At 45.2% G+C, this 611-nt stretch overlaps 1 pseudogene; it reads right to left on the bottom strand.

Moving 5' to 3' along the window:
* Positions 1–492: 492 nt before the first annotated feature.
* Positions 493–611, bottom strand: LOC111734336 (annotated as a pseudogene).

Genomic DNA, 611 nt, shown 5'->3' with positions numbered 1-611 from the left:
GCACTTGTCTTCAGGCACCTGTACACGTATTTCCTTCTGAAGCTGAGTTGGTGAAGGGAGAAGATGGAGGAGGGGCGAATTCTGAAGGGGAAAAACCCTGGGGAGCCAGCTGTGTTCCAGGTGGGGCGGGGTCTTAATTCATTTGTTGCCTAACTGTGAAGATATAGGAGGTTCGGATTCTCAACACGGAAAGAACCTTAATGATAATCAAACACATAGTTTTCAAACTTTTATTAGTTGTGGAATCCAGTGTATAAAACGATTCCAAGAAAAGCTGGTTAAATCCAGAGGAGTGAGGCCAATATCTCTCTTCACCTGTCTTCCCAGCCTGCCCTGATTATAGGTGGACTCTAGGGGTCTCCACAGAGCACTGCTTAAAATAATTTTTTTTTTTTTTTTTTTTTTTAGGCGAGGCAACCCTTGGTTGACCTCACAGATTGCAAGGACCTTGTCTGCTTATAATCCCTTATTTTTTATTTTATTTATTTTTTACGCCTACAGCAGCCGGTCTTCCTAGGCGGTCTCCCATCCAGGTACTAACCAGGTCTGACCCTGCTTAGCTTCCGAGATCAGATGGGATCGGGCTTGTTCAGGGTGGCATGGCCGTAGAC

The sequence above is a fragment of the Pteropus vampyrus genome, unplaced genomic scaffold, assembly GCF_000151845.1.
Source record: "Pteropus vampyrus isolate Shadow unplaced genomic scaffold, Pvam_2.0 Scaffold14, whole genome shotgun sequence".
Taxonomy (NCBI): domain Eukaryota; kingdom Metazoa; phylum Chordata; class Mammalia; order Chiroptera; family Pteropodidae; genus Pteropus; species Pteropus vampyrus.
Note: the sequence above shows the minus strand (reverse complement) of the source record. Positions and strands in the feature narration are given on the sequence as shown.